Below are 6,611 nucleotides of genomic sequence, written 5' to 3'. Positions count from 1 at the left end.
CTTTCAAACTCCCTGACCATAAGGATGTTCCTTACCAAAAATTATTTTTTGTTCGTGTTTATTTTTTATATCTGTTAATACATCAGTATACAAAAAAAATCACTTTTGTGTTGCCTAAAATGAAATTCAGCATCAATTGAGCTCCTCTGCACACACACACACACGCACGCACGCACACACGCACGCACGCATGCACGCACGCACACAACTGCATGTCAACATTTTCATTGTTTTGGTCAGACCCCACAATTATTTAGCTAAAATCTTTCAACGCTAGAATAGAAATATTGCGTATCTACAGAGGCAGCTTATGTCTAATTTTCCACAAATTCTCCTTCACTTCCCTTGACTAAATTGTTCCAGACCGAAGTGTTATAAACGTAAAGCCTCTCGAGGTTGTGAGTTTGTGGACAGTCAGACAAGATGAGATGTGTATCTTTAGCTCAAACCAGACTGTTTTTCTGCAGCACGCTCTCAACCCGGCAAGCTGTGTTTTGAAAACGTGTCAGCTGTGCTTCCAAACTATGCTTATAACATCCGCACATCCGCACTCAACGTGTGTGTGTGTGTGTGTGTGTGTGTGTGTGTGTGTGTGTGTGTGTGTGTGTTGTTTTTGACTGGATATGGACTGAATTATCTCTCAGGCTTTACTCATGAGCTCTCCATATTTCTCTTTGTGGGACTGGATCAGAAATCTTTATGCAATATGCAAGTGTGAGACAGACAGGCGCACAACACAGACACCAGGCATTTTATCTGTTAATCCTACCGACGTAGACATTTACGTTATGTAGTTGACCCGCAGTGGTGAATTGTCTGCAGTGCAGCGCGGGTTGTTGCCACATTCCGATTGTTCTCATCTCAGCCCTGCGACAAAATAGACATGTCATTTTGCTTTGCTGTTAGTGTTTCGACAAACTATGATTATTATGTTTTATCAACTGTAAAATGTTGTGTTCAATAGGTCAAAACTTTGAAAGCCAGAGGTTTCAATAAAATACAGAACTTTGGACCCTTCATCACAGAATTACCACATGTTGTTGAAAGACGATTGAGAAAATATTGTTTTCTTCTCCGACTTTCATTAGAATGATGTTTAGGGGCCTAAAGATGAAGAAAACAATTATGGAAAAAACAAACATAATTTTGTGTAACTTGTGTATATTATGTAACTGTGTATCCCTTTAACCATCTTATGATCCCTCTGAGCTGTTATAGAATCCACTGGGGGGGGGGGGGGGGGCTTCCAAACTCCCTGACCACCCTTTAGGATGTTCCTCACCAAACATTATAATTTGTTTATGCTGTTTTTTTATATCTATCAATATATCATTATAGAAAATAAATTAATTTTGTCGTGCCTAAAAATAATCCAGTATCAATTCAGCTCCTCTGTGCGCACACAAACACACATACACACACACACACACACACACGCACACACACACTGCATGTCAGCATTTACTTTGTTTTGTTCAGACCACACAATTAATTAGCTAAAATCTTTCAAAGCTAGAATAGAAATATTGAGTATCTACGGAAGCAGCTTATGTCGGATTTTGCACAAATTCTCCTTCACTTCCCTTAACTAAATTGTTCCAGACCGAAGTGTTATAAACGGAAAGCCTCTTGAGGTTGTGAGTTTGTGGACAGTCAGACAAGATGAAATGTGTATCTTTAGCTCACACCAGACTGTTTTTCTTCTGTCAAACCTCACTGACCCATGCAGCACACTCAACCCGGCAAGCAGTGTTTTGAAAACGTGTCAGCTGTGCTTCCAAACTATGCTTATAGCATCCGCGCTCCATGTGTGTGTGTGTGTGTGTGTGTGTTTGACACTGGATCTGGACTGAATTATCTCTCAGGCTTTACTTAATGAGCTCTCCATATTTCTTTTTGTGGGATCAGAAATCTTTGTTGTTTACATACAAGTGTGAGACAGACAGGCTCACAACATAGACACCAGTCGCTCTTGGGGGTAAATTCAGCACACTTTACATGTCAGTGTCTGTGTTCTCCAGAGGCAGCTGCAACCCAGGGAAACCACAAAAAACATAAAGCTAAATGCCGAGAATACTCAGACTTGTATTGGACAAATTGAGACACTCAGACATACACACAAATACAGAGAGGGCATTTCAAAGTTCATGATTAACACAAGCCTGTTAGCGAGGCATTGATATGTGGGTGCGCAGACAAGGACCTTGTGTTGAATGTAGGTTTTGCGGTGTTTAAGCACGTTAGTATTAGTCAAGGGATGTTTAGAGGCCCTCACTGTCTGAACAAACGTCACTCTGAACTTTTGAACCAGAAGCCTGGATTAACAACTGACCTGGGAACAGCAGAATCTGGGAAGCTATAATTAAGGTTGATTAAAGAACATTCCTGGGGTCTGTGTCTGCATGTTAAGTGAGCTGCTGAGGTTGCAGGAGACATGGGCCCCCATCAAATGGGCATTTTCAAAGCTAAGAATGAAATATGTTACTTCATCATGAGCCACACCAAAGACATCACAAACAGGGAAATACATGTGTGCATGCACGCAGGCAGACGTAATACACAAACACATAGACACTCAAACAAAAAAAAATCCCTGACTGTGTCCCATAGCAAAATGAATGAGAGGAAAACAGCTCTGAATGCATTGGAAGGCCAACCAGTCATTACTGCAATCATCCCTATGGCGTCCGCAGTATAATTAGCTATAACAAGCAGGACTGCACCTATAAGCAGTAAACAAAGGGACAACCGCAGTCAACAACCTCTCACATTAGACTTCAGTTCTTTCCCACAAGCTTTGACAGCAGCAACATCACCAGTAACTGTTGCAGCAGCAGCAGCAGCAGCAATCGGATGCTCACAATGAAACTCACTCTAGTCATTTATTACAAAAGCAGCGAACAGACCCTGAAACAGTCGCTTCGTTGAGGTCATCATTCTTTACTACATCACCCTAAGCTTGTCCTCCTTTCCCACCCTCACTCTCCTTTTCTTTCTCCCTTTTCCCGTCTGTGCTTTCCTCTCATCCATCTCTTCCTCAAGTACAAGCAAACACAATGTCAATTTCATTTAGTTTTGGTGTAGCCAGGGTGTTAAACCAAACCCGTCTTATACTTTTGACACCCCAGAGGGCAAAACGGGATGAAGGGGAAGCAGGCGCATCACGTCACGAATAACACTACCGACCAAGGCTGCAGCTGTAAAGTATACGCGTTTGTCAAGCCTGTTGAATAAGCCTACAAAGTGACTAAAGCCATTGGCACACCGCAAATTGCAAATATTTGGTATTAGTTTCTGTCTATTTTCAAGTTTTATACTTTTTAATAATGTGTTCTATATTCCCTGTGAAAGGAATGTGGCAAATCTGTAATCTATAAACTACAATGTAAACACTGTTAACAGTAGTTTGATCACTATAAAGTCTTGGATAGTGTTTTTCTGACAAATATTAAGTTAAATCTAAAGGCTAATAATTTGACCATAAAGTATGTTTTGTTAGTTTAGTTTCAGCTAAATTACAAAATGAAGCGCATTAACATGTCAACGTAGGAAACAACACCACACCACAGTCCTTATTGTGATGTGTAGTGTCCCGTGTTAACCTGTAGGGGCAATGTTAAGTTGATTACAAGTTGAGTGACTTGTAACATAAACTGTAGGGTAAGCAGACAGTAAACAGTCCTTTCTTGAGTTCTCTTGATACATCCATGCACGGCACACGCTGGTCTCTGTCTATTTTAATGCACTCATAGTTTAACCATGAGATCGACATATGTTACACTTATGTCCAAACAAACGATAAAAGTCCTTTAATGTAAACGGCACTTTGCAGCCTGTGCATACAGCTGTTCATCAATGTTCAATTAGGGTAGGCTATACAACAGCCTTCATCTGTGCAATCATACTAGAATTAACCAGAAAGGAGGACCAACAATGACACCACAGCGGGAACTACAACAAGTAGGCCTGGGTATTAATAAGACAATTCTTACTGAATCAACAGAATAAAACATCATCAAATCAGACGACACAGAGCTGTAGAAACCATAAAAACTCCATAGCAGCAAAGAGATCTGACAGTTTTATTCCCAACATGTAGTGCACACATGAACAAAACGTTATGTTGCTGAACAACGTGGACGTCCTGTACCGTTTATTGTATTCACCTGTCTGAAAGTCAGTCTTGTGCACGCCTAAGTCCTCCTCAGTCTGCTCTGGGTTCAACTTCTCTGCTCGTTCATTCTCAAAGCATAAATCAGTCCACTCTGTCTATTTGTTCCGCAGTGAACACAGAAATCACCTGGAAGATCCACCATGATCCTTTTAGCATTTAGCATGTTAGCCAGACCTTGAATGCGCCTGTTGGTCACCCAAAGGTGGTGGGTGTGTTTGACTGTCATCACTGCTGGCCAGGTGGTGCGTTAAATCACTGCTTTTTAGATAGATGGAACAATGCCAAGGTACATGACACTTACCATAACCATAATGACGTAATTATTTTTTCAACATGTCAAACCCTTCCAACATGTCAAACCCTTCCTATCTTAAACTACAACACAATGCATCAATGGTTAGCAGAGGTTTACGCTACTGTACTGCTATTCAGTTGAAAGCACACCTTCACAGACATAATGCTGCTTCTGACTAACTGTTGATATATAACTGATGCATTTTATTTTATTTCTTTCTTTCCTGCAGCACACCAATATGTTTGCCTGAACCGAGGCTCCAGCCATCACCGTCTACTCTCACACTCATTAGGCTTTGACAACACACACACACACACACGCACACACACAAACATACACAGGAGCTGTCACACTCTACTCCAGTCTTTGCTGGAGCCTGTGACCTACAGATGCGCGTGTACAGGCCTTGAGTGACAGACGAATGCTCCCCAGCCCCAAGAACAATTAGCACAGCGAGCACTGGAGACAGAGACAGAGAGAGCGAGACAGAGACAGAGAGAGAGAGAGAGAGCGAGAGAGAGAGAGACTGTCATATGAAGGCAGCTCACTGGAGAGAGACTAGGGGTTGCGACCCTGCTCTAACGCACTGTGTTCAGTCTCTAGATGCTCCATGCTACGAGACGTATTGACAAAGGAAGAGAGAAACTGACACAGTGACAAAAACTGAGCTGAGTCCAATTCACACCTCTAATTTCCAGGTATCCGTGGAGAGGATTTGGGCCTCCCCTTGCCCTGGACAACAGTCCCTAATCCCACAGAGGCCATGGCACACAGCGCTGTCTCTGATAACTTCAGATCATTAGACCCACACTTAGTCTTCCACTTGCCTCACATTGTATGTTTTCAAAAACACCCTTAAAGTAGTGCAAAGTCATTACTGCTTTTAGCACTTGCCAAAAAAAATGTAAAAGAATTTGCCATAAATAATCGCAACTTCACCACAACACACAATCCATCAAAACACTGAAAAGCAAGCATATCGTTGCAAGGTTGACCTCTCACACTCTGACCACAAATAAGCTCAGGAAATGCGGCACATTGCATTGTTTTGAGAAAAATCAGGGCATGTGTTTTTCTTTCTTCGCAAAATATGTGCTGTGAATTCCTGGCAGGACATCAGAGGCACACGGCCTGGTTTTTCTCTGCTCTTTGTGGATAATATATGTTGGCGGTGGCAGGGGTGCTGCTGGTGAAGGGATCGTTCATGTGTGTATTTGAAAGCAGGTGTGCTCATTGGTTGATGCATCCTCCATCTCAATTAGATCTGTTGTACCTCTTCTTTCATCTGTTCAACATGTTTAGAGAGAAACAAGCCAACGTCATGTGCTTCATTCTTTAAAGAAAATGACAATATTTGTGATTCATTTTATTTACTGTAACATTTCTCCTACCTAGATCATACAACCAGTGTTTTGTAAGTCAAGGTTGCATTACTTTCCTCTACTCACATGAGCCTGCCAACCTGCTGAAAACATTAATTTCAGAAATACTGCGCACCAAAGCAAATCTGCAGGAAACATACTTTCGTTTAGAGTCTGTCTGCCTTGCGCAGACACTTTATGATGTTTCTTTATGACCTATGACATAAACAGCACATGACATTTGAAAATATGTTAAAGGGGCCTCATCTTAAATCATAGCAATACAACTCTGCAATAGGAAACAGCCTTTGGATGAGTCCAAATAAAGGAATTTGCAATGAGAAGGGGACAGAACATTAAAGCAAGATTTCCTATTATTTTCCATGTATTTCAACACAGTTCAACAAGAAGGCAGCAGATAATAATAGCTCTAGATTAGGGCTGATATTGTATTTTAGATATTGTGTTTTAGCATTGACATTGCAATGTGCGCATGTGCGATAGTCACATCGCAGGACGTTGCGATGTTGACGCTAGTCCTATTTTGCTGCTTGATAGAAAAGTCAACTTTCACCGTTCTCCTTTTACATGATTATTACCATCCTACCCTTCCCTTTTAAGACAGGTAGCCATGTTGGCAACGTGTATTTGTGACGTTAGTCCGACGAAGGTCATTGTTTTGGGAAGTAAGGCTCTCCGTGTGCAGAAAAGTACCGTAGGCAGCAGCTGCCGCTGACAGTGATGGCCATATAGTTTTGATGGGTAGTCAGTGAAGCTACAG

This window comes from Etheostoma spectabile, chromosome 10, assembly GCF_008692095.1.
Source record: "Etheostoma spectabile isolate EspeVRDwgs_2016 chromosome 10, UIUC_Espe_1.0, whole genome shotgun sequence".
NCBI classification, from domain to species: domain Eukaryota; kingdom Metazoa; phylum Chordata; class Actinopteri; order Perciformes; family Percidae; genus Etheostoma; species Etheostoma spectabile.
The sequence above is the reverse complement of the archived record's forward strand: the minus strand, read 5'-3'. Positions refer to the sequence as shown.